At 54.5% G+C, this 26,275-nt stretch overlaps 1 protein-coding gene across 1 annotated transcript in view; it reads left to right on the top strand.

Moving 5' to 3' along the window:
• Positions 1–26,275, top strand: part of CASZ1 (castor zinc finger 1) — a 160,648-nt gene that overhangs the window by 16,209 nt on the left and 118,164 nt on the right. Inside the window, exon 2 of the mRNA XM_074380050.1 lies at positions 20,541–20,697. The gene's annotated coding sequence lies outside the window, so the exon portion shown is untranslated. The remainder of the gene's footprint in view (positions 1–20,540; positions 20,698–26,275) is intronic.

Below are 26,275 nucleotides of genomic sequence, written 5' to 3'. Positions count from 1 at the left end.
GAATTTTCATTTTAACTCACTTCCTCCTTGCTTTTGACAAATGGGAATATTCGTACCATTTTCCCGAATGACCTCCTCTCCTTGGGGTAATGAGAAAATGAAAGTCTTTGCTAAGTGCTTTGAGATATTCAGATATAAAAATGGAGAGCAGAGCGTTGTCATGGGCCTTTTGCCTGCCAGGGCGCTTTATAAAGAGGAAGTGGAGCTCGTGAGGAGTGAAGGTCACTGTGAGGATGAGGGCCGTGGCTGGAACCCGCGTCTCTCTGGGCACAAGGGCCAGGGCACTTCGTGGCCCAGCTCAGGGTGGGCAGGGTGTTGGTGGAGCCTCTCCCCATCTTCCAGGGACACATTCCCAGGCCAGATCCTCAAGGACCAGGTTATCTGGGCCCCTCAGGCAAAGCCCCCACCTTGGCTGGAATCTTGCAGATGAACCATTCAATTCGAGAGAGGCCTCCCCTTCTCACCTCATAGGGTCAGCCCAGGAAGAGCACAACGTAATAAATATGGTGTCACCTGTACAAATCATCCGAGGACGGTTTCGAAACATGGAAAAATGTTTATGTTATGAGCAGAAAAAAAAAAACAAAACACCGAATGCCAAGTGCTGAACACAGCGCAAGAGAAATTGTATAAAAATCCAAATGCTTCTGGAGAGCGCTTGAAAGGTGATTCTCCAAAATGAAAATTATAGCGTTAGGTGGTGGGACTACAGTGATTTGTTTTTTTATTTCACAACATTTTATTTAAATTCCCCCCTATGATTAAAAGCCAACAAAGCCAACGTGTCGGCCCGGCAGGGAGCCCTGGCGAGGGGGAGGGGGCGGGGCAGCGCCAGGCGAGAGGGCGCCTGCACCCACGGCCCCCGCAGGGCGCTGAGCTCACCGGCTGTGCCAGCCACAGAAACCTATGAGATCTTGAGAAGCCGAGGCGTATCGGTGACTCAGCCCTCCGTGCCGTGCTGGGCAACAATAGCTTTTGTCCTTTGCCCAAAACCCTAGGCCAGTGTGCTAAAAAAAAAAAAAATTATAAAATTATGAGATAGTTTGTACTTTCCTCACCAGCCGGTGCCAGCTTTGGGCGCTTTATTTATTCAAGGTGGGGAGGCAGGGAAGGCGGGGTGGGGCTGGGGGAGACAGAAAGGAAAAGAAAAACAAGGTAGGACTCGGACAAGGCCCAAACAATGTCTGAACCTCAACAACAAACTTTCTTTTGTTTCACCCGTGGGGAGGGAAAAATAAGTGTGAACCAGAGAAAATTCCCAACGTTGAGCGCGTGGGGTTGATTCTTTCGCTTCTGGCGGTGGGCTTGGCCTTTTCTTTGCGGGCGGGTAGAGCTGTTTGTGATGCTCACCCCTGGGCTAGGATGTGTTGGGAGCTGGGACTCAGGGGCCCCGGGAGAAAGGGCTGCAGCCAGCGGCCAGGCTGGCATCAGGGCCGCCAGGCGGGTCCCTGGTGTTCCGGCCAGTCGCCCAACCGCCAACAGCCTTTGCCCCCACTGCCACTTGGGATTAAAAGAGATTCTTCCCCCACAGTGTCCCAGAAGCCACTCTGCCAGGGGGACCTGGAATTCCAGGTGGATCAGGAGGAGCAAGGACGTATTTGCCTTGGAACGGTTTGGACCGGAGCACCCCTCCGGGAATCCACTGGAAGACATTTTAGGAATCAGCTTCAGGAGGAAAGACTGGGAGAGGGGAGTTGGGAATGGGTGTGTGTGAGATCCTGCGTTGTTTTGTGGCTGTGAGATTGTGTGCCTGTGTAAATCGTTTTGTGCATGATTGTGTCTGAGATTGTGTGCGTGATTGTGTTTGAGACTGTGATTGTGAGACTGTGTGTGTGTGTGTGTGTGATCATGTGTGAGATTGTGTGTGGTTGCGTGTATGATTGTGTGTAAGATTGAATCTGAGATTGTATGAGTGATTGTATATGAGACTGTGTGAGATGGAGTGTGAGACTGTGTGTGGTGTGAGATTGTGTGCTTGCGTGTGACATTTTGTGTGAAATTGTGTGCCATTGTGAGGTTTTTGTGGGAGATGCTGTGTGAGATTGTGTGATTGTGTGTGAGATTGTGTGTGATTGTGGTTTGTGAGATTGTGTCAGTGATTGTGAGATTGTGAGATAGTGTGAGATGGTATGTGAGATTGTGTGTGCTTGTGTGTGAGATTTTGTGTGAAATTGTGATTGTGAGATTATGTGAGATGGTATGTGAGATTGTGTGTGACTGAATGAGATTGTGTGTTAGTGTGTGAGATTTTACGTGAAATTATATGATTGTGTGTGAGATTGTATGAGTGTATATGAGACTGTGTATGAGATTGTGTGTGACACTGTATGTGGTTGTGACATAGTGTGAGATGGTGTGGTAGGTTGTGCATTCCTGTGTGTGAGAGTTTGTGTGAAATTGTGTGAATGTGTGAGATCGTGAGTGATTGTACATGGGATTTTGTGTGGTTGTGAGATGGTGTGGTAAATTGTGTGTGCTTGTGTGTGAGAGTTTGTGTGAAATTGTGCGATTGTGTGAGATCGTGAGTCATTGTACGTGAGATTATGTGGGAGATTGTGTGTGGTTGTGACATAGTGTGAGATGGTGTGTGAGAGTTTGTGTGAAATTGTGTGATTGTGTGAGACAGTGATTATACGTGAGATTGTGTGGGAGATTGTGTGTGGTTGTGACATAGTGTGAGATGGTGTGGTAGATTGCGTGTGAGAGTTGGTGTGAAATTTTGTGATTGTGTGAGATAGTGATTGTATGTGAGATTGTGTGTGAGATTGTGATTGTGAGATTGTGTGTAATGGTGTGGTAGATTGTGTGTGCCTGTGTGTGAGAGTTGGTGTGAATTGTGTGATTGTGTGAGATCACGAGTGAATGTATGTGAGATTGTGTGTGACATGGTGTGTGGTTGTGAGACTGTGTGAGTGGTTGTATATATGATTGTGATTTTATGTGGATTGTGTGAGTGGGTGTGTATGGTGTTGTGTGTAATTGTGGCATGGTATGTGGTTTTGCATGTGATTTTGCATGATATGGCGTGTGTGAGATTGTGTGTGAGATGGTGTGTGGTTGTGTGTGAAAGTGAGTATAAGTGGTTGTGTATGAGATTGTGTGTGGGTGTGTGGTTGTGTTGTATGCTTCGCTTCTTTCCCCCCTGGTTGTAGTAGCCGGGCTGAGTAAAATTAACAGGTCCTTCCGACTGTTTGCCGCGTTACCACTTGGTCCCCCGGTCCAGGCCTGCCCTGAGGGAGACGGTGCTGTGGCCGGATCCCGGGCTGATTGGCGAGTCTTCCTTCCACGTGAGCTCAGAGGATTTTGTGGGAATGTTGCAGTGATTTGACCAGCAAGAGAAAGGAGGCTTGTGGGTGGAGGGTGAAGTCATAAACGTCAGAGGTGGCCTGGCCCACCACTCGGACACCCCTCTTCTTGGTCCTCACAGGGGTACCAACCCTGTGGTCCTTGTCCCATGCTCAGGAACAGACTCCCAGCTGAGCGTCCGAGGCTCGGGTGGACTCAGAGGTGCCTGTGTGATCATTCCAACATCATGACCCGTCCTGTGAAGAAGGCAGCTCACGGGTTATTGTCTTGGTTTACATGTGGGGAAACTGAGGCCCAGAGGGATGTTGCTTGGTGCCGCAGGTCCCACAGCTAGCTAGCCAGTGACAGGTCTGGAATTAGGACCCCGTCTTTGAGACACTTGAAAACACGATCATCTCCCCCGCCGGCTCAGGGTGAGGCTGGCCACTTCCAGACGTGGAGCGATGCTTCCTCTAGTTCCAGGAAGCAGAGGGTCCCTCCTAGGGGATCAGATGGTGGGGCTGTGTTTGGGGGTGACTGGTTTTGGGGACTGCCTCTGTTGAAGAAAAAGCACTGGATGGTGAGAAGGTGAGGTGGTTCTAGCCCCGTCTCCATCCCTGGCAAACAGCCACGTCCCAGGACGTGGACTTGAAGAGCAAGAGGGCTGGCCCCGGAAGTGCCATCACCCCTTCCCACTTCAGGATGGCTGGAGCTTCCTGCCACCGTCTGGAGTCCACAGCTGTGTCATGCAGCCAGCCCTCTCCCACAACCTGTCAAACCAGAGATGCCAGTTTCCCCAGGGCTCCCAGGAGCTCCCACCCCTAGCTGGTACCAGGGAGAGCCTTTGCAGGCTCAGCGGGCAGTGCCCCCAGCCCGAGCCCCGAGCACCTGCTCATTGATCACTGCCTGTCTGGATGTGTCTCGTGTCGGAGCCCTCTGGTGTGAACTTGCCGAGTACTGAGAGGCCGAGACGTGAGACAATTACGAGCAGGGGAAAGAAGTGGTACCCTGTGACAAGAGGCAGCTGTGGAGAAAGGGGCAGGCTTCATGCCCGGGGTGAGCGCCATCTGGGCCGGAGGCCTGGCTTCCAGCTGTGGGGGCTTGGGAAGGGCAGAGCCTGGGAGGAATGATTTTGAAGGCACTACTATGGAGATTAAGGGGATGAGAATGTAAATCTCAAGTAAAAAGGTAATTGAATGTAATAGCAAACACTGCTCGCTCTATGTTAATTTTAGCTCTTCCCCTGGATACAAGACGCTGTATTAGTGTTTTATTACCATTTTGTTTGCACTAATAAAATAGTAAAATTTATTTCAAGGAAGTTGAAGGATGGTTTTACAATGCAAATTTGAAGAAATTGGACTTTTCATTTATGCCTCTGCTATTTTAAACCCTGACGGGTGTAAATTAGCTACAGGAACCGAGCAGACCCCACTGATGGGGACTTGGGAGGCGGGAGCCCTGGCGGTGGTTTCAGGCAAGCTCAGGGCAGGAAGCAGACAGTATCACACTGAGACGCCAGAGCGGGGGTCCTTGGGGGCCTGATTGCTTGGGACGGGGTGATGGGTGAGGGTATGTCAGGCATGAATGAGCCTACGTGGAGGCGGCATGTCACACACACAGCTGGCAGAGAGACACTCGTGGCCACAGAGCTCCGGGCTTCGTCTTTCCTCTCTGCCCTTTGGCCTCCTTCCTGTCCCGACACTGGGCCTCTACGAACCTGCTGAACCCCGAAAGGTAGTTGAGCACCCCTACCCTCTGTGCCTGGAGCGGGCGAGTTGGCCAGCTGGTCTGGTCCCCTTCACACCCATCCCCTTGCAAAGGGGCTGAAGATTGAAGAGATCATCAGAGCATGGAGGAGAGACCTTGAGCCCAAAAGGAACCAGGGAAAAAGATCTAGGCCTGAAAGCGACCCAGCTGAGGTCCCACCTTCTCCTTCTCCCTTCCAACCCAGGCCTACTGGAGGAACCGGGCAGGACTTTCTCAAGCCCCGGCATCCTTCACACAGAGCCAATGGCCCCAGACATTGCAGTGTCTAGGAACCCAAAAGCTAGAGGCATGATGCCAGCTCACTGCCGCCTCCACCTCCCAGTTCAAACAATTCTCCTGCCTCAGCCTCCTGGGTAGCTGGGATTACAGGCCCTGCCACCACACCCGGCTAATTTTTGTATTTTTTAGTGCAGACAGGCTTTCACCATGTTGGTCAGGCTGGTCTCGAACTCCTGACCTCAGATGATCCGCCTGCCTCGGCCCCAAAGTGCTGGGATTACAGGCGTGAGCCACTGCACCCAGCCAGGACAGAATTAGTAAAAGGGAAAAAACCCCACAAAACTAAGTTGTCTGAATTTGAAGGAAGTGGATGATGGTTATAGGTAGGCGGAGAAGGGAAGGAAAGGGGTGACAGGGGAGTTTCATTTTGAGTTTTGGGTGAAGAATTCAGGTTGGATCTTGTTTTATCCAAACCGGTTTGTTTATCTCTGAAAAATTATCGGCAGCAATGGCCCAGAGCGATGCACTGGGGGCCCGGCTTCCAAAGGGTAGGGAACCGAACAAGTGTTCTAATGTCTGGCGGAGCCTGCGGTGTGTATTGCCCAGGGTTTTCTGGCTGGCTGCCTGGTGCGGGGGAAATGGTGAGCCGGTGTCGCTAGTTTCCAGCCCCAACCCTGGGTCCGGTGAGGGTCTCTCGGTCTCCCTTGTTTGGGTGTTGCGTGTGTGTTTCATGCAAAGATTTAAACTGTTGATTCTGGCAGGGCCAGAGTAGAGCAGAGAGACTGGAGGAGTCGGGAAGAGAAGCTGGAACAGTGATGGTTGCAGGAGACCCCTGGGGATTCATTCCCTTGACTGAGTGTCAGGACTGTGCTTATGGGTTGTAGAGAACTTGGCGCTGGGGCAGAGGAGGGAGGGCTCAGGCCTCCAGCCTCTCCTGGTGGTTCATCTAGGTCTACAGGGTCACATCTGGGGACGAGAGGGGTCTTCGTTGACTCAGGCTGTGGGAGATGCCCAAGGGCTAGGCCGGTCTCTAGCGGCAGGGCCAGCGCTCTGCACAGTTGTTAATGGAGCGGAAAAAGTCTCCATCTGGGCCTCCTGGTGATCCTTTTGGATTGGGGGACTGTGGATGGGATTTCTTGGGATCACGGGGCTTCAGGAATGTGCAGAAGGCGAAGGACTCTAAACCCAGCCCTGCAGCAGGCCAGGAACCCCTGCTTTTCCTCTGCGGGCTCCATAGGAGGCTCTGGTGGTGGGATTTTTTCCTAATCCCTAATCTCAGGGACAGAGAGGGAGGCCCGTGACTGATGGAGGCGGCCAAGGCCAGGGCAGATCTGACAGTGTGCTGTCGAGAGCAGTCGGAGGTGAGAACATTTAAAAGTGGCAGGTTGTTTAGCTTTTGAAATGGTTTCTGAGTCTCCGAAAGTCGGGAGGTGCACCATGTGTTCCCGAGGATTTAGCGATGGTGTCAGGCAGTGGGGACACTCGGGGTGGATTTCCACCCAAACTCTGATTAATCCACAGGCGGACAGAAATGGGAAAACGAGATTGGCGCAGGGCCCCTTGCAGGCCTGGTGGTGGAGGACACCGGGAGTGCCTGGCCTCCTTGCAGGCACCGGCCCCCTCCTTCACGTCCCACCTCTGTGATGGGGTCAGGGCTAAGGCAGTTTGCCCTGGACCACCACGCGGAGCTGCCAGGACCGCCAGATGCTTCTTTTTCTACCCGTCTGCTCTGGATCTCCCCAGCCCGTCCATGGAGAGATGAGGCCCCGCTGAGCAGTCACAGGGCCGCTCCCGCCCTGCAGCCTCTTCTCAGCACAGGGCAGCCCCAGCCTGGATTAGGAGAAAGCTCCATTTGGAGTGATTTGGGTTGCTTTTTGGAATGGGATGTGTGTGTGTGAGAGAGTTGGGGACAGGGTAACCCCCCCCACACACACACACACAGATGCTGTCCAGTCTGACCACAGCTGCCCCTGGAAGCTGGAGCCCCCACCTGCTGCTTCATCCTGCTTGGTTTGGGGGAGCCTGTTGCCCGGTCCATAGTGTCCCTCCGCCAGGTACCCCAAGAAGCTGGAAGCCCGAAGCCTGCCCACAACTCTCTGACCCTTCCTCTCAGCACGTTCGGCTCCCGGGGTGTGCGAGACCCCCATTCGGGATCCCCACTCGCCCGTTCCCTTCCCGGGCCCCACTCCCTGGCACCTGTCAGCTGTCTCACTGACTGTCTGGCTTGGCTGCCACCCATCCGATCCTCCCAGGCCAGCTCCACCCCCGCCCCCTCCTCAGCCCACACTCCCTCCCTTCCTGTCTCTGCCCACTTCTGTCTCTACCTGCCCGTCGCCGGCACACCTGAAGATCCGAGGCTGCCTAACGGAGTGTGAGGATGGTTCAGGGTGTTTACCAGACAGCCGGGATAAGGTATTAAATCCCGCTGCTGTCTTCCCAGGCCGGGTTCCTCAGATGGTTTTCCAAATCCCTAATCTCAGTGCCCACATCCCTGCCCAGCCTATGTTTGATGGGAGCTTTCCTTTCTGATTGAAGCCGCACCGAGCAGGATCTGTCGTGGGCTTGGGTCTGGGTTCCCACCGGTGCTCGATGACATGGGCACCCAGCCCCTTCCTCTCCGCGCTCCTTCCTTCCTCCCCTCCTTCCTTTCTTTGGGAATCTTAGTGAGTTGGGGCCAGGATTCTGCCACCAGGTGCTCTAGAGCCTTTGGGAGCCCCATCCTCTGCCATGTGGTCGTGAGGCCACCTGCTGTAATGGCAGGGAGAGGTCCCAGATTGAGCTTCAAGTCAGAGGCGAGGGGGAGGAGGTGGGAGGGAGAGGGCCGGGGCCGCCCTTGCTGAGCCCACCCGCACAGCTCTTCATGCTCAAAGTAAAAGTGGCCAGTGTGGGGTTCTGCTCCGGGAGAGAGTCTGTAAAGCAAACCTGTTCCTTTACAGGGTCTCTGCATTGGCTTAGATGACAGTATTAGGGAGGAGGCATGCACCCATGTGGCACTCAGGTGGACACTCCGCCCTCCTTCACCGGGCTGAGCTTCTGGGGTCACAGGAGGGTCCGCGTGCTCCCCAGGGAACAGGGACATTGAGGTACGAAGTGGTGACCATTCTTGATGTGTGGCAGAGGCAGCTTCCCGGGGTCTTCCCTGTGGGAGAACATCCAGGGATGTGCTGCCCTTTTCAGGATGGCAGGACTGGGCAGAGAGCAAGGGCACCCTCCGACCCTTCCTCTCTCCATGTTCAGCCCCTGGGGTGTGTGAGACCCCTGAGGATTCTCACGCCTGGTCCTCAGCCTTCTCTCCGAGAAACAAGGCTGAGAGACCAATCCGCTTCCTCCCTTGAATCTGGGAAGTGTCTATGGGGAAGGAGCAGAACTCTAGACCATCAGGGGCATGTGGCCAATGGCAGCAGCCTGGAGCTAGCCCTCTGGGGGTGCCTGGGACTGACGGGTGCGTTCTTTCTCCCAGCCACGATGTGGCTTGGGCAGACCCTTCTCATTTCAGCTTCTCTCCCTAGCTCCAGGCTGCCTCTTCTCTCTCCCTCCCGTGCCCCTTCTCCTCCTTCCTGCAGGCAACCAGAGGTGTCTTAGGTTTCACAACAGCGCCCGCCCGAGCCTCCCTCTCTCTCCGAGCCTCCCTCTCTCTCCGGGTCTCCTCACCTTGTTCCTGCAGGCTGCCCCCGGCTGTCACGTGCTCCCACCCTCTCACCGTTGCCTTGGCAGTCAGTGCTGCTCCCGGCTTGTCTCTCTGTCCTTTGCTGATATCAGGGCACAGACAGCAGCGGGGAGGTCCCTGGGGGTCAGTCAGGAGGGACTTGGCAGCAGCAAACAGGGCTGGGACGGGACAAGGGACTGCCGTGGCCAACTTCATGCCGGGTCCTCAGCAGGCATCCTCACTGTCAAGGCTGGAAGCTGGGCTCCAGGGGGAGTCCTGGGTGCCAAGCAGTTCCCAGTTTTATTTCAGGGATGTTCTTTTTCCTCATATGTGTTGAGCAAAGATCAAGAAGTAGAATAGAAAATAAGGGGCAGGCCAGACTTGGTGACTCACGCCTGTAATCCCAGCACTTTGGGAGGTTGAGGCAGGCAGATCAACTGAGGTCGGGAGTTCAAGACAAGCCTGACCAACATGGAGAAACCCTGTCTTTACTAAAAATACAAAATTAGATGGGTGTGGTGGCGCATGCCTGTAATCCCAGCTACTCGGGAGGCTGAGGCAGGAGAATTGCCTGAACTTGGAGGTGGAGGTTATGGTGAGCTGAGATTGAGCCATTGCATTCCAGCCTGGGTACCAAGAGAGAAACTCTGTCTCAAAAAAAAAAAAAGAAAAGAAAAGAAAAGAAAGAAAATAAGGGCCAAGAGAAAATCTAGAGGGTGACAGTTGGGCTGGTGAGGAAGAGGAAGAAGAGGAGGAGGAGGAGGAGGAAAGAGGTGAAATTAATTTATTAGAAAAACTTGTTTACTGGCTTTACAAGGCTCCTCCATGTTAAGTCTCCGTTTACAATAAGTCGCTAATTAAAATACAAAATTAAGCAACAGCTATGTTTTTTTCCCTTCACTTTAATTGCATGATTTTTTGTGATGTAATTTCTGGAAACACCCAGCGTACCTCACAGGGCTGATCGTTTGATAACCTAGAAACACCTGAAACCAACCCCAAAAATAAATATAGAAATCCAAGGGAAACTGAAGGTAGATGGGAAACGGCAGAGAACTGCAGACAGGAGGGAACCGAAATCCATAATCATCATCATAACAAAAAACTTCTAAGTAAGGACATTTATCCTGCCTCCTCCCCACTCCTCCCCAACCTGCCTGAAACCAGAACAATCTGTGCCTCTCCGGGGAAAAACAAGCTGACAGGGAAGCCAGACCAAGTGAGGCGGCTGCTCCCTAGCCCGCATCCCCAGGTTGGAGCTATAGATAAAAAGCAGGTGCCACTAGGGACCTTCCCTGCCTCCATTTCTGGCTGTTCTGCCTTCATCAATCACCTTTCTTTCTTTCTTTTTTTTTTTTTTTTTTTGAGAAGGAATCTCACCCTTTCACCCAGGCTGGAGTGCAATGGTGCCATCTCAGCTCACTGCAACCTCCGCCTCCAGGGTTCAAGTGATTCTCCTGCCTCAGCCTCCTGAGTAGCTGGAATATTAAGCATGGGCTACCATTCCCGGCTAATTTTTTGTATCTTTAGTAGAGACGGGTTTTCAGCATGTTGGCCAGACTGGTCTCGAACTCCTGACCTCGCATCACTGACGTTTCAAGGGAATTGTCTTTGTCCCCCTTGTTTTGAACCTAGATGCAATCCCAGGAGGAGATGCTTGGGGGCAGTGACCACCGCTCCTGAGAAAAGCACGTCTCTCCTTGCACATGCCATGGCGGACAGTGGGACTGGGGCTGGGGTTGCTGGCCCAGCGTTCCTCGCTATCCTGAGAGCACTGGCTTTTCTGGAAGGCAGAGGGAAAGGGTGGTCCGAAGTAAAAGAGGTGTGGGCTGACACTGCAGATGTCAGCCATGGCTTGCTGCCGTCTTTAAGATGTAGAGCTAGGTAATGATTGCAAAACTGCAGAGAAACCTGTCAGAAACTGACTCAGGGTGGGGCTGGGAGGAAGCTGGGTCCCACTGGTGGCCTGGCCGCCAGAGAATGGCAGGCCCAGCATCATCTGTGGGCTCGGGGCTCCCGGGTGCGTGTCATCTGGGCAGTGGGAGCATGCAGGGCAGAGGGGTCCTAGACCGCACTGCTGGCTCCTTTCCCTACCCCACAGGTAGGGGCCCAGTTGGCTGGAGCCCCACTATCCCCTCCGTACACTGTGTTGCTGGGAAAAAAGGAATTGCCTCCTTTTAGGGTCTTTTAAAAAATATGTATTTTCTCCCTGATTATAACTCATACTCATGGTGCATTGAAAAATACAGAAAAAAAAAAAAAAAGGTATGAAGAAAAGAATGTCACCCAGGTTTGACGGCGCACACCTGTACTCCCAGCACTTTTGGAAGCCAAAGAGGGCAGATCACTTGAACTCAGGAGTTCGAGACCAGCCTGGGCAACATAGTGAAGCCCTGTCTCAACAGAAAAAAATACAGAAATTAGCTGGGCATCGTGGTGTGCACCTATAGTCCAAGCTACTTAGGAGGCTGAGGTGGGAGGATGACTTGAGCCCAGGAGGTAGAAGCTGCAGTGAGCCGAGTTCATGTCATTGCCCTCCAGCCTGAGTAACAGAGCCAGGCCCTGTCTCAAAAAAAGAAAAGAAAAAAGAGAAGAGAGAGAAAAGAAAAGAATTTAAAAATGTGTTTTGTGAGTTAGGGAGACAGAAAGACGTGGCCATAATCCCTGGTTTTGCCACCCAGCAGTATGACCTTGAGTAAGTCACTCAACATTTCCCAGCCTCAGTTTCCTAATCTGTCAAGTGGGAATACTGATGGAATATATCTTGCAGGCTGGTCCTTGATTTGGGGTAATGATCCATACATAAAATAGTTAGCACTGAACCTGGCACATAGCACCCTTAAATACTATTTATGGCTGGGTGTGCTGGCTCACACCTGTAATCCCAGCACTTTGGGAGGCCTAGGCAGGCAGAGCACCTGAGGTCAGGAGTTCGAGACCAGCCTGGCCAACATGGTGAAACCCCATCTCTACTAAAAATACAAAAATTAGCCAGGCGTGGTGGCTCGTGCCTGTAATCCCAGCTACTCGGGAGGCTGAGGCAGGAGAATGGCTTGAACCTGGGAGGTGGAGGTTGCGGTGAGCCGAGATCGCGCCACTGCACTCCAGCCTGGGTGACAGAGCAAGACTCCATCTCAAAAAAAAAAAAAAAAAAAAAAATTAATGATTTCTGTTTCTGTTATTATCATTAATAATGACTGTTCCCACTGTCTTGGGATAATAGACATTTAAAGGTTTTACACTGATGAGTTATCTATCTAAACCTGTGCTATCCAATACAGTAGCCTCTAGCTTCTTTAAACTTTCATTCATTAAAGTAAAAGAATATTGGAAATTCAGTTTCTCAGTCACATTGTCCGCATGTCTGGTGCTCAGTAGCCGCATGTGGCCAGTGGCTGTGTGGGACAGCGTCCTCCACCGCACTGGAGTATTTTCACTGAACCGTCTCCCACTTTGCCAATTGTCTCGTAAGGGCTGCGTAGTGCTCCATAGTGTGGCTGAATCACACTCTCTTATTGGCTTGAGTTTTCTTTTTCTTTTTTTTTCCTTTTTTTTTTTTTGAGATGGAGTTTTGCTCTGTCGCCCAGGCTGGAGTGCAGTGGTACGATCTCTGCTCTCTGCAACCTCCGCCCCCTGGGTTCAAGCGATTCTGCTGCCTCAGTCTCTTGGGTAGCTGGGATTACAGGTGCTGCCACCACACCTGGCTAATTTTTGTATTTTTAGTAGAGACGGGGTTTCACTATGTTGGACAGGCTGGTCTTGAACTCCTGGCCTCAAGTGATGTAGCTGGCTCAGCCTCTTAAAGTGTTGGGATTACAGGCGTGAGCCACCGTGCCTAGCTTGGCTTGAGTTGTTGTTCCTGGGAGGTTGATGCATCCTCTGGGCTCTGATTGGTCCCCAGGAGTTGCCGCCTCCTGGCACCTGCCCTTGGTGCTCTCTGATTGGTGCCAGGCAGTGAGGGATTCTGGGAAGAGCAAGCCTGGCCGACTGATTGGCTCTCAGTGGTGATGCCAGGACAACGGCCGGGGCTCTGCCTCCCCTCCCCTACAGTGGGCTCTGGCTGGGCAGGAGGGGCCACTCCCGCCAGCACTCTGGGGCACCCCTCCAGGGGTGCCCTTCACCCCAGAGGGCTGGAGTCCAGGGAGAGGAGGGCCTCGGCTGAGGGAGTGAAGATGAACCGAAGGCTAGGAGCAGTGGTTCACGCCTCTAATCCCAGCACTTTGGGAGGCTGAGCCAGCTACATCACTTGAGGTCAGGAGTTCAAGACCAGCCTGGCCAATATGGCGAAACTCCGTCTCTACTAAAAATACAAAAATTAGCTGGGTGTGGTGGTGAGCACCTGTAATCCCAGCTGCTTGGAAGGCTAAGGCAGGAGAATCGATTGAAACCAGCAGGCGGAAGCTGCAGTGAGCCGAGATTGCACCACTGCACTCCAGCCTGGGTGACAGAGTGAGACCCTGTGTCAAAAACAAGCAAGCAAATGAACAATAATGACCCACCCTGCCCTGAGCAAGATACACCCTGGGGGCCCCTAAGGGAGCCCCCTAAGAGCAGGGTGGCCCGCCCCCTGGGGAGCAGCATGGTGGAGGCAGGCCTGGCTCCCTGAGTCCTGTGCCTCCCACTCCTGTAAGGGTCTTCCAGCTCCCAGAAGGGCCCTGACTCAGTCAAGACACTTGTGAGATCCCAGGGTGCGGGCTGGGGCCCAGGTCTGGGGGCTGCTCCAGGAAGACCTTGCAGTGGTGGGTGACCCTCGTGTGGCTAGGGTTGGAGTGGGCGTTGGGAGACTGGGATGATGCCAGGGTGGTGGGCCGAGGGCTGTGGGCAGGGCCAGCAGGGGAAGTGATCCCCGGGGCAGTGGCAAGACAGAGACGGGGAGCCGCAACCGGACCTGCTGATGTGGCCCTTTCTGCTCGCAGCGGGTCATAAAATATGGCTCAGATTTTCATTACGGGCTCTATCGATTATCTTCTGGGATGGATGAATTATAGAGAACATTAAATTTTTTTAAAAACCAAGTGAGAGAGGAAATATCTGAATGACTTTGGGTTGTCGATGGCAGAAAGGGCTGAGCCACCAAGCCTGGTCTCCCAGCAGGTATGGACCGGACCTCTGGGTCCACCTGATTTTCCACCTTCCCAGAACCCTGCCTGCCTGCGTTCTGGGAAGGTGGAAAATCAGGCTGTTTACAGGGCTGTGACCTGGAAATAGGGCCTGTCCCAGTCTTTGGGCCTCTGTCTCAGGGAGGTGGGGCTCAAGCTCTGCTGTCTGCCCTCCAGGACTTCCTGATTCTGGAGATGCCTGCCTGGGTAGAGGCAAGGGCCAGAGGACATTGCTGGTCTCCTGGGGTCAGGACTAGGGTTGGAACGCATGAGGAATGCAGACACCCAGGCCTGTTGGCCACCCCATCTTTTCCCCACTCCTCGTTCCTTCCACCAGCGGTCACGGGCACAGAGGCTTTCTGTGTTCCTTGTGAAGTTTGGGGAAGAATGATTCTAGGTCCCACCACTCTGCCTCTAAGGCCAGTCAGGAAAGAGAACCTCCTGAGTGCCCTTCCCTCCCTCGTTCCCTCCCCGCCCACCTTACTAAGCCGTGTAGTGACAAGGCATCAGGCAATTGGGGTTAAATCGTGTCCCTGTGTGTGACCTTGGATGGGGCCAAGTTCTTCAGCCCTCCACCCTCCAGTTGAGATAATCATCTACCTCATCGCAGGTTATAGATATTAATTTGTGACGGCGACATGCATTCGTATATTAAAATCCTGAGCACACAGTGCTTACTAAACATGAACTATTATCATTTTCCTCTTCTGTGGCAGGGTCTAGAAACCTTTCTTTTTCTGCGTTTAGGCTTTGTGATTGATTTATCAGATGCTTGACAGCACCTACCCTGTGGTGCTGTAAAGTCCCTGCTCGCTGGCACTCCGGCTGGGCCACACCACAGGCCTCACCTTTCCCCCACCTTCATTCCAGCCAGAAGTACCTAAGCCTTTGGTTGTGATGTCTGAGCCCTGTCTGGTGGCTCTAGGGGGCTTGGTCCAGGGTATTGTCCTCAGCAAGTTACACGTGAGAAGCCATTTAATCCTCATGATCGTATGCAAAGGAGCTATCATTATCCCCATTTTACTGATAGAGAAACTGAGGCACAGAAAGGTTAACATCGTTAACCCAGAGCCACACAGCTTGTGAGTGGCAGAGCCTGGATTCCTCCCTGGGCAGTCTGGCTCCAGAGTCTGTGTGCTTAACCGTGGTGGCATGCTGCCCAGTGATCTGGCAGAGCGGTGTGTGTGTGAGTGTGAGTGTATGTGTGTGTGCGTGCACATGCTGAACGTGTGTTTTGTGACTGACTCCACTTTCTAACCCTCTGCAGAGTATTTAGCTCCCTCGGATAGATCATCAGTGACCCCCTGCATTTTCTGGGGCCCTGCTCTGAGTGGAGCGCGTCTCCCCAGCCCCCACACGTCCCCTCACCCAAACTTCACCTAGGCTGCTGTGAAAAGGTGGTGGTTTCCATGGATATCCGTCTCCCTCTGGCGACACGCCCTTTTTTGTATAACTCTGTTCCCTGGAGTTGATTGTTTTTGGCACACAGCTCTGTAAACTCATCCAACAATTAAAAAGGGGGGAGGGGTGGAGCAGAAAGGAGACAGATAGTAACTGTGGGGTGAATGATCCGGAGGAGGGGCCTCTGGGGCGCGGGTCCCCTCCCTGTCCCCTGCCGGCAGCAGGACAGTGGACAGTACCGAAATTGCAGAAGGGGCGCAGAAGCCGCTGGCTGGGAGTTCCGCTGGCAGGGTTCTGCGAATTCAGAACCTCCCAGGTTTCCTTGCACTTGAGCTGCGTTCTTGCCCCATTTGTCCCTCCCTCAGACATGTAAAGGGTCCCGTGTACAGGGCCAATGAGGCGGTCACCGGAGGTCCCTCGCAGCCGCGAGCTGCCGGCCTGGACGGATTTGCATGTCGACTGCCCTTGTTTGGGCTCATTGTGTGTGTTTGCCCTGTTTGTGTACCATCGAATACCTGCCGCGCTGGGCGCACCCGTCGTGGGCCGTGTGAGATCACAGATGAAAAATGCAGTGAAAAACACTTTCGTGCCACAACACATCGTGGAGGATTTTTGTATTAAGATGTGGATTTTTTATTGTTTTTTTTTTTTTTTTTTTTTTTTCTTTTCCATACAGCCCTGGAGTTGGGCAATGCGCACGTCTGTGTTTTTGTTTTCGCTCGGTGGTTTATGAAATCTGCTCATTAGCACTCTGTCCTCTCCCCACCCTGGCCTCATCTTCCACTCCGTACCCTCTTGGACAGAAATCGTTTCCTCCCACTTCCCAGTGTCTGCCCTCCTTTGGGGAGGTGATGGGTGCCTCCCCCTACCCACATTCCCCTGGGTGAAGACCGCGGTGTTCTCTGGCTCTGCTTCCTCCTGGAAGAGTCTCTGTGGCTGATGTTCATTGTGGCGGGGAGGCAGCAGAAATCTCTGCCCCACGCCCCCAAAGACAAAGCCCTTTCACTTTCCCCTTATCTGGAAAGAAGAAATGGAAGTTGTCCTATCCCCACAGGACCTCCTGACTTAGCCTGGAGGTGGCTGCCTTGTCCCCATCACATCAGAGGACTGGTTGCAGTGGGCATGGCCACAGCCAAGACCCAATTTGGAAGATGTGTTCAGGGGTGCCTCCTGCTCACCAGGTGTTACCACAGGCCTCAACTTCCCCCCTTTTTCAGCCCGGCCGGAAGCACCTGAACCTCTGGTTGTGACATGTGAGCACTGCCTGGTGGCTCTGGGGCACTAGGTGCAGGCCTGTTTTGAGGCCAGGAGAACCAAGATTCCGGAGGGGCCAGAGCGTCCGTTGTGGGAGCTGCTGAGACCGCAAGGAGGGGAGGAGGATGACCTTTTCAGTGAGTTGGGCCTCGGAGCCCATCAGCCCAGGCCTGGCTTTGGCACCTGAGCCCGGTATGACCTTTGGCAAGTTGCTGTGTGTGAAGTGCCTGCCCTCCCTAATCTACCCACGGGGACCATAACCATTTCTGCCTTTGTGTTGTAAAGATTTGGCCAGATCATGCACATAGGGCACGTGGCAGATAGGAGGCATCCGACTGGTTCATACCATGAGTTCTCACTTAGGCCTATTGGCAGGGAGCAGAGGCCGCTCACCGACGTGCCCTTAGGCCCAGCATGCTTCCTGGCACTTGGTCCATTCTTATTGGAACTGGTTGGAGGGGATCAAGTAACTAAGGGGCTCCCTTGAACCTGAGAGCTGTTAATTCATGGGGCTAACAGAGGAGCGGGAGAGACCAAGGACCGGTTGGGGCTCAGGGAATTGCTAAACAGGATAGGGCACAAAAACAGCCAACAGGGCCAGGCACGGTGGCTCACGCCTGGAATCCCAGCACTTTGGGAGGCCGAGGTGGGCAGATCACCTGAGGCCAGGAGTTTGAGGCCAGCCTGGACAACATGGTGAAACCGCATCTCTACTAAAAATACAAAAATCAGCCGGGTGCAGTGGTGCGTGCCTGCATTCCCAGCTCCTCGGGAGGCAGAGGCAGGAGAATCGCTTGAACCTGGGAGGTGGAGAGTGCGGTGAGCTGAGATTGCGCCACGGCACTCCAGCCTGGGTAACAGAGCAAGACTCTGTCTCAAAAAAAAAAAAAAAAAAAAGAAAACAGCCAATGGAATGTTCTGTTGGAGAAGAGAGACCGAGCTGCGCAGGGCCCACCTGAGTCTGACATGGAGTCAGGGACTGGTTCAGTTCCACCAACACGTGCACTGCCCACGGTGGCCCAGCTGTTGTGCTAAATGCTGGGGATGCACAGAGGGATCACCCAGACCCGGTCTCTGCCGTTGAGGAGGTAAAAGTCCAGTGGTGGAGACAGACTCGTGAACGAATTACTTTAGTTCGTTCATGGATCTAAATGCCATGGTGGAGGACGGAGGAGAAGGAGAGACAGCGGGGTGGGGGTCCCCCCAGGTAGATTTCGGAAGGCTACCTTGGAGAAGCTGGGAAGGAGAGGGTGATGGTGATTCTGGACGTTTCTAGAGTGCTTGTCAATGCCCTTTCCCGTCCCTCACTGATCCTCTGTGCAGCCTGCGAGGCGGGAGGGAAGATTGAGGCATCATCTTGGTTTAGGGAGAGGAGCCAGCTTGTCGAAGGACCCAGTGGTGGTTTCGGGGGCAGAACTGGGTCTCAGACCCATGACTTCCGGTTCTCAGCCCGGTGTCATTTCTGTAAGCACGCTCACTCAGCTTCTCACCTCCTCACCCTGGAGCCGCCGGTCGGAGAGACCCGGCCTCTGCACTCTGCACCTGCAGCCTGTGCTGTGGGAGAGCCTGAGTGCAGGGAAGGCCCCAGGGCCTGTGCCCTGGTTTGGTAAGTGGGTCAGGCCACTTGGTTGGGGACAGTCCCGGAACAAGGCCACACCCTTGGAAGATGTGTTCAGGGGTGCCTCCAGCAGGGCTGGAGGATGGCAGGAATGGGGAAGACTGTGGGGGAGGAGGAGGCGGCCTGGCCACACCCTTTCTTCAGGGGTTCTTGCTGCCAAAGCTGAGAAGCACCCTCTGCCCTGGGCAGGCCCCTGTCTCCGCTGGAAGAGACCCAACAAGGGCCCCACCAGGGCCTGGAACCCCCTTTCCTTCCATAACTGAACCCCCCACCCCCAAGCCAAGCACACGGAAGACAGGCTGCTCACCGCTGGCCGGCGGTCAGACCCTGGTCTTGCCAGTTCCTTGCCTGGAGTTGGGGAGGTAGAAGTATTTCTCTTGACCTTTTCTCTGGGGAAATGTACGTGTCCGTTTTACAGAGCTGGAAGACGGGCGTGTCAGCTCTGGTTTAAGTCGCTGGCTTTTAGGTGGGGTCGTTTTGATTTGATGTCAGAGTGGAGACCCCCAACAGATGAGCGTTCTGGGAGTAGGAGTGTATGTGGTCCGAGGCACACCTTCTCCCAGCCCAGAGCGATTCTGTGGGTGAATGGGCTGCCCAGGGCTTTAAGGCATTCTGAACTGACAGGCAGGGGAGTTTCAGAGCCCAAAGGAGTGAGTCTCCCAGTGGCCCTGAAGTTTCCATTAAAGTGTTTTTTCCTCTTTTTTAAAGAAAAAAAATATTCCCAAACTGGAAAACAAAGGAAATCCACTTCCCCCAAATCACACGAAACTCACATTAGGGGCCTGGCGGGAATCCATGGAAACCAGGAAACCCGCTGTTAACCCTGTGTGGGGCCGAGGGGTGGGATGGGAGCTGGGCTGATCCCAGCCTTGGACTGTGGATGCTGTCCATCCCTGATGTCCTACCCCAAGGATCTAGCCTCGGTGGCATTGCCCCAGCCGAGGTGGGGCAGAGCTGATGCCCAAGCCCTCACCCTCAAAGAGCCAACTCCCCCTCACACTCAGGTCCAACCTTGGGAGGCAGGAGGGGAGGGGTTCGGGCACTCCTGCGAGGCCTCCGGGGACTCTGAGGGCTGGGCCGAGTTGGAGAATCTGCAGGGCAGCTGCCCACACCGTGCCACACTGCAGAGGCCGGGCCCAGCCCGCTCACACGCTTTAGGAACGCAGAGCTGCTGTGGATGCTGCAATCTTCCCACAAAGGTAGAAGGAAGGGGACAGGATTGCAGCAGCGATCTTCCTGATGCCAGCTCCGCAGGCAGGGTGGGCAGGAGAGTGGACCGAGCACCCCCTCCGACTTCTCTGCACCCCACGCTCACATCCTGAGGCCCGGCTTCCGGGGCTGGGAGGTCGCGCGCCGGGTCTCGTATTTGTGTTTGCACGCACATGGGGTCCTTTTTTCTGAAAATGCTGAAAATATTTACAGGTTTGAAGTTGAAACGCAAACAGGAAAAGCCCTTTAAAAAGTGAGTGTAGTGGATATTCAAAACAGGAATCACCATGGAAACACCACAATATTTGTTTAAATTGACACAAAGGTGGCCGGTAACAGGGCACTAACTTTCTTTGGCTCCATTTTTTTGTGTCCCAACACCTATCACAACTGAATCTCAGCGGCCCTCTCTCAGGGTGTGGCCCACGCCCTCTTCTTTTTATGAAAGTGAGTCTCGCGGCAGCAGAATGGAAGTGGGGAAGGAAAACCAGAAGAAATTAACTTCATCATCCTGGGTTGCTGCAGAGACACCTGTTGATTCCCTTTTTAGAGGCTCCCAGAAGGCCACCCGGGGGTCAGGGGAACAGCTGGGAACCAACCGGTGCAGGGAAGGTGTGGCAGGAGCAGGGCCTCGAGAACCCAGGGGTTGGTTTGGCTGCATGGGCTTGATCTGTTTCCAGTACTGGCTTGATCCATTTTCAGGCCTGACCTTTCACCCTGGATGCCGAGCCTTGGGTGTGATCCGTCTGTGTTACCCGGGGAGGCACCTGATTGGCCCAGTATTGTTTCTACCTGTTTGCTGCTTTTGTTAAGTGGGACAGCTACGTAGCAATTGGCTAATAATTGTGCCAAGGGTGCCTTGGTTGCAGAGTCAGGCATGGTACGTGCCGTGGCAATGCCGTCCGCTGATCGGCAGGCAGGAATGAGAATCTCTTACCTTGCTGGAACCTTACCCTCCATTGTCCTCCAGTGCGGGGTGGCTCTGGGGGTGTTGGCTGTAGCCTAACCTTTTTTTTGTTTCTCTCTCTCATTTTGGTAGGCGCACAGACCTTGCTGACTGAAGGCAAAGACTCCTCCTTCCCACCTACCCTCCCAGCTGCCACGGCCATCGACCCCTTCTTTACAAGGGCCTCTCGCAACTCCCCAGTGGCGCGTGTTGGAATGGACTTCGGACCCTGGCCTCTTGGGATGCAAAGGTAGCTGCTTCCGGTTCCCAAGATGCCACTAGGAAGCGTGGGTGGCCAATGTGGGGGTTGCTCCTTAGGGTGCGGACCATGCAGAGCCTAGACTCACCTTTCCCAGCAGGTTCTGATCCCGACGGTGGTAGCTTGAGCACCATCCGTGTAAATGAAGGAAGTGTGGGATGGAGCGGAAAGCCCTGCCCGGGGGCACAGCACCTGCTTTGCCATCGACTCACGACTTACTCTCTGGGTCTCGGTTTCCCCATCCATGAAATAAAGAAGGTGGCATAAATGGGCTTTTAAGGATCTTCCCAGCGTTTCTATGGTATGACATTGAATGGTGCCAGTGGCGCCCAGGCTTTGCAGGCAAGGACCGTTCTCCATCAGCTGCCACTCCCAGATCTAAGCAGTAGATTGGAGCTTCATCTTAGAAGAGCCGGACGGTAGTTCCAGCCTTTCTCCATCTCCGGAGGCTGCTCCGCTGTGAGCTCGTGTGTGGTAGGAGCTGGCCTGGGACGATTTATGAGGGTGTGTTTGGTGGTTCTCCAGCCCCAATAGGACCCTTCATGGAGGAGGAGCTGTAGGTGCCTTTTGACCCAGGCTTGGAAATCGCCCCAGGGAGGGGTCAGATATTCACCTGCAGGTATCAAACGTGGCAGTTCTTGGGGTGAGGGCGTGACACACAGTGAGTGACTCATTGCATGTTGGTCATTATTCAGTATTTTCTTGAGATCCCAAAGGAACCATTCCAGAGGGATTGGGTGTTCGTGAAGTTCATGGGCAAGGCCCAGGGGAGGCGGCGGAGGCCGAGGGCCTAGAGGATGTCTGGGGAGGGCCAGGCTGGGGGCTGGCTCTTCCTGTTTGTGGCAGCCTGGAGCCGGCAGCCCTGGCTCACCTACCTGTGCTCTTCCTCCCCATGGTCACCCTGGGCAGGTGTGTCCTGCCCCTCCCTCTGGGGCTGGGCTCAGCAGCCCTGGACTTTGAACTTGCAAGGAGGAAGCGCTTGCAGAGATGGGTGCCTTGGTGCCCACTGGGGTTTGGTAGGTCCCCGAAGCTGCAGACCTGCCTGAATCCAGACCATACCTCCTCAGGAACTAGCTCTGGATACAGCCCAGGGATTTGCAAATCAGATGCAAATGCCGCCTTTGGTGGCTGTGGAGGGGTTGGGCAACCGTGTGGCTGCGACTCTTCTTCCTGGTGTCCAGAATGCGATCGCGCTCCTGCAGTTGGTTGGCTGTACTGAGGATGTGCTGCCATTGTCCCCTGGTTAGCACTGGGGCCATGTAGACTGTCACCTGGAAAAGGCCGTGGGGCAGCTGCATGGTGCCGAAGTCTTGCTTGGGTTTGGCACTGGTGCCTGCACCTCTGACACCTTCCCAGCTGTTCTGAACAGACTCTGCTTCCCCAATGATCACGATGGCTCCAGTGCGTCTGAGCCTCAGGGTGGTCTTGCCCAGCCCTGCTCCGTGCCCTGCCCATGAAGAGGCCGTCAGAGTGCCTGCGGAGCCCGCTCTGAGAGGATGCTTGCCTGCTCTGTTCTCAGTAACAGGCTTTTTGTTTTCTTCTCAAGCTGGGCAAAACACTCCCATTAGTTTTTCCCTTTCCAAAGTTTCCACTCGCTGTTGATCCCGCGGGTCATGCAAGCTGGGATTTGCAGCTGGTGTGGGGTATGGGCTCCACAGGTCCGGCGGGACACCAGCATCCTGGAATCGGCTGTCTTGGCCTTGATAATGAAGCCTGGGAACTCCAAGGGCTCTGAGAGAGAATGTCGTGGCCAAGTCCCTCCTCACTTAGCCCTTTCCAGTGACCAGGCTGCACTGCAGTCGGGGGTCCTCTGTGGCAGGGGTGACCCATGGGCTCAGAGGTGTCATGCTTCTCTAGTGTGGGCTGGGGGCAAGCCTGTGCTCGGGTCTGGTCAGCAGGCCTGACCCTGTCTGGCTCAGATTTCCCCCCATCTCTGGCTCCTCTGCAGAAGAGCCAATTGCATTTATTCAGCAGTTACAGAGGATCTGGGGCTGGCCACGGTGGCTCACACCTGTAATCTCAGCACTGTGGGAGGCCGAGGTGGGCAGATCGCTTGAGGACAGGAGTTCAAGACCAGCCTGGCCAACATGGTGAAACCTCATCTCTACTAATAGTACAAAAATTAGCCAGGCATGGTGGTACATGCCTGCAGTCCCAGCTGCTCAGGAGGCTGAGGCAGGAGAATCACTCGAATCCAGGAGGCAGAGGTTGCAGTGAGCCGAGATTGTGCCACTGTACTCCAGCCTGGGCAACACAGCCAGACTCTGTCTCAAAAAAAAAAAAAATAAAATAAAATAAAGAGAAGAGGGTCTGGAGTCTGCTAGTCACTCACCAGAAAACAGAGCGGACAAGACAGTTTCTGTTCTCATGGATTCCGTAGGGGAGGCAGCACGAAACAAACCCACAAAACGAACAAGGAAGACACCAGCGGAGAGTGGGAGTAGGACATAGTGATGGGAAGTGACTGCCTGGCACTCCTGGCGGGCTGCTCAGAGGAGGTTTCTCAGAGACGTGGTGACATTTAGCTGAGATCAAAGGACAGGAAGTGGACAGACCACTGAAGAGCAGGCAGGAGAATATTCTAGAAAGAGAGAACAACTAGCCTAATGGCCCTAAGGTAGAAGGCCCGCAGTACATTCAGTGACTGGGAAGAAAGACCGACTGGCCGGGCACGGACAGGGTGGGTGTCGGGAGGTGCAGGGCTTCGTGTGCCGGGGGAGAAGCTGGGATTTTATGCTTGGGTGACAGGAAGCCACTGCAGGGTTTTGAGCAGGGAGGTAAAGTGATGTGATGGGTTTTTGTTTGTTTTTTGAGACAGAGTCTTGCTCTGTCGCCCAGGCTAGAGTGCAGTGGCACGATCTTGGCCGACTGCAACCTCCACCTCTTGATTCAAGTGATTCTCCTGCCTCAGCCTCCCGAGTAGCTGGGATCACAGGCGCCCGCCACCACACCTGGCTAAATTTTGTTTTTGTATTTTTAGTAGAGACGGGGTTTAACCATCTTGGCCAGGCTGGTCTCCGACTCCTGACCTTGTGATCCACTGCCTCAGCTTCCCAAAGTGCTGGCATTACAGGCAGGAGCCACTGCACACACCAGGGATTTTTTTTTTTTTTTTTTTTTTTTTTTAGACAGAGTCTTACTCTGTCACCCAGGCTGGAGCGCAGTGGCACAATCTAGGCTCACTGCAACCTCCGCCTCCTGGGTTCAAGTGATTCTCCTGCCTCAGCCTCCCGAGTAGCTGGGATTGTAGGCACGCGCCACCATGCCCAGCTAATTTTTGTATGTTTAGTAGAGACGGGGGTTTCACCATGTTGGCCAGGCTGGTCTTGAACTCCTGACCTCAAGTGATCCACCCACCTCAGCCTCCCAAGGTTTTGGGATTACAGGCGTTAGCCACTGTGCCCAGCTGATGTTTGTTTTAAAAAGGTAGTTGGGGCTGCCTGGGGAAGAAACGGGGAGGCCAGATGGTGTGAAAAGATGGTGGCGAGGTGAGGAAGAGGTGGGCAGCCGGGGAAGGGGTCAGAGTCTATGTGTGTAGAGGGAGAGTTAGCAGGACTCACTGATGAATTCATCAAGGCAAGGAAAAAAGGGGACCCCAGGATGACTCCAGCATTCTGATCCCCCCAATTCATGCCTCTGCATCTTCTCTCTCATGCCCCCTGAAAGCCACAGTACCAAGAACGACCCATGGCTGTGAGAGGGATAAGGTCTTATGCTTGAGGGGAGAAGTGCATCTGGGAACCACGCTGGCTGCTGAGAAAGGCGCGTTTGATGGGTCGGGCTCCTCACGGCAGGAACTGCGTCTCTTCAGCCGGTTTTCAGGAGTGAGCCTGAGAGCAGGCCGGGACACACACTGTCCCTTTGGCCCTGGCTCTGCACTGAAGCCAGCTTTGTGTCTTTGCTCCCTGGGTTCTGTGCTGGGTCTGAGATTGCTGGGTCTGAGACTGGGTCTAAACGTTGACAGTTTCTCCCACTGCGGCTCTGAATGTGACCTGTGCCCACCTTTCTCCATGTGCCGGGTCACGTAGAGCCTTGATGAGCTGGGAGGGCTGGCAGATGGGTTCTTCTGAGGCCTCCACATTTCCACGGGAACAGCCTAGCCTCCAGCCCCGCCGCCATCGGCAGGGATCCTAACAGTGTTGCCACTTGCAAAGGTGTGAATTGCCCCAGTTCGTGTGGGACCCTGGCCAGTCTCCCTTTTTCCGGGGCCTCTAACGTGAGGCTCCTCTCTCCTGGGACCTGACACCATCTGTGAGGGCCAGGTTGGGGCAGGTAGTCCCAGCATCGATGCTGTGATAGCAGTGATCCCAGCTCCCCCGGACACGCCCCGAGCCACCCTGGGCACTGCCTTGTAGCCCGGGAGCAAGCCAGAGGCCTGGCTGGCGAGCCTGAAGCTGTCACAGCCGGCTGGCGGGCTCCCGTGAGCACTTGCCCTTGCTGGCAACGTATTCCCAGCCATATGGGCCAGCCCAGCCTTCCAGGAACACTGGAGACCTGACCTCCAGGGGGGTGACGGGAAGGGAGGGCTGATGATGTCTTGCGGGGGTGAGGGTGGGGGGTGCGTGAGGGAGGTCCCCAGTGGGAAGCAATGTGTGGCACAGCAGCCTGGCCCTGTAGGAGGCTCTGGAGGCCTGACCTCCAGGGGCAGCGACGGGAGAGAGCAGAAGTGCAGGTGGGCAGCGGCTTGAGCGGGGGTGGGGGTGGGGGTGGGGCTGTCCTATGCCTGCAGCTGGTGCCTCTGCCTGGGCTCCGAGGGGCGTGTCAGCCAGTCTTCCTGGGCGTGTCTGCCAGCCTCAGAACACTGGGCCGGCCCTGGGGGAGGGCGTGTCCGGGTGGCAGGTGTGTGCATTTGTGCACGCGTGGGAGGTTTTTCTTGCTTTCTGCCTCTGTGGTCTGCACTAGATCCGTGACCTTCACTCCTAACTGGACTGGACAGTTCTCATGCCATCCTCCACGGCTTTGATCTGATGCGAAGCTGGCAGTTTCAGGGCCTGCAGCTGGGGTGGGAGATGCAGAGGGGTGGGAGCAAGAGGGTTCCCCACCTCCCGCCGTGATGTGGCGCCCCAGAGGGTGGGTGGACTCCAAGGTCACCTTGGATCAGGCAGAGATGTGGCTGGGAGTTGGTCTGGGAAAAGTTACTGATCTTCTTGGTTTCTGATCTGGGCAAGCGTTCCACCTGACGGTGCCAGCGCCCCAGGCTGGGCCTCCTTCCTCTGTTCTCCCCATGCCCTCTGCCTTCAGAGCAGATGCAGGAAACCCCCACGTCCCGCCATGCACGCGTCCGAGGGAAGAGGGAGGGATTGGGAAGGGCTGGGAGCACCTGCCCTATCTGGAGCTGCTCGGGGTACTTCTCAGCAGGTGACACAGTTGCTCCAAAGGATGGGACGACCCATGGATTTGGGAGGGTTGACGCCGTGTGGCAGACGAGGGGTTGACACCATGTACCCTGCCCTGCCTCTGTCCCTGATCACCTGCAGTGAGAAAGGCTGGCATTGGAGAGGTGATGTCGAGTCTCACACGTGGAGCAATCCCGGTGCCCCGACTGCATCATCTTCTGATGTCGGCCTTC

Source organism: Saimiri boliviensis, chromosome 11 (genome assembly GCF_048565385.1).
Source record: "Saimiri boliviensis isolate mSaiBol1 chromosome 11, mSaiBol1.pri, whole genome shotgun sequence".
Classification (NCBI taxonomy): Eukaryota; Metazoa; Chordata; class Mammalia; order Primates; family Cebidae; genus Saimiri; species Saimiri boliviensis.
The sequence above is the reverse complement of the archived record's forward strand: the minus strand, read 5'-3'. Positions and strand labels throughout refer to the sequence as shown.